This window comes from Pollicipes pollicipes, unplaced genomic scaffold (assembly GCF_011947565.3).
Source record: "Pollicipes pollicipes isolate AB1234 unplaced genomic scaffold, Ppol_2.1 Scaffold_4740;HRSCAF=5597_pilon_pilon_pilon, whole genome shotgun sequence".
NCBI classification, from domain to species: Eukaryota; Metazoa; Arthropoda; class Thecostraca; order Pollicipedomorpha; family Pollicipedidae; genus Pollicipes; species Pollicipes pollicipes.
In genome coordinates, this window is record NW_023596545.1 from 42,754,728 (window position 1) to 42,755,774 (window position 1,047).

The window sequence follows — 1,047 nt, forward strand, 5'->3', positions numbered from 1 at the left end:
TGTGTGTGTGTGTGTGTGTGTGTGTAGAATCGTGTATGTATATATATATATATATATATATATATATATACGGCTCGAAGAACATCCTCTAAGTTGTTGAAGTTGTAAGTTCACCATGCGCGTGGCCGTGATCGTGCGGCCGGGTCGCGTCTGCCTTCGCTGACGGCGCCCTTTAGACTGGGCCACGGACTAGGGCCACGACCGTCTGGGGAGGGTCCACCGCGCACCGACTAGGGCCATGACCGTCTGGGAATCGTCCGCCGCTCGCGCCGTCGACATTTTCATATCCTCTTGAGAGGATCGGTGCCGTTAGCAGCATGAGTGTAATCGCTGTTTTGGGCCGTTAAGGATCCTCCGGTCATTGCATGTCGTGAATAATTTGCCAAGCGTTCCTTATAATATCCATGTTAAAGTGCTCTCCGGGTCGAGACTGAGGGACTCCATTCTGTAAGATGTTTCACCACCGTACGACGTAAACAAATCAGCTGCTGAGCACACATCTGTAAACAGATCAGTTTTTTTGCTTTTTGTGACCATCGTGCAGACGCGCAATAACAGAATAATATGAGGCATTCTGAGTGGATATCCCAAGCATCGTATAGGCCAGCGGAAACGGCTGTCCGTGCGGCCTACCGCAGCACAAACTCGTCCCGGTAGCTCCCAGGCATCGGAAAACCTGTGTCGCGGCCCGAGATGACGGCTTGGAAGGTATGGACGGGCTAGTCCCGCACGTTTGGCAAAACATTGCGCTGGCCTAATCGAGAGGCATAGAAAGAAACGGTAACCAGACAACTGAGCCATGGACAACTGTGTTAGTGACAAGTGAGCCGTGAACAACTGGGTCAGTGACAACTGAGCCGTGGACAACTGGGTCACTGACAACTGAGCCGTGAACAACGGGGCCAGTGACAACTGAGCCATGGACTACTGGGTCAGTGACAACTGAATCATGAACAACTGGCTCAGTGCCAACTGGGTTGTAGTTCCAAACTACGTCATCTCCACTCAAGTAAGGACAATCACGTGCTCATAGTCTGATGGCGGCAT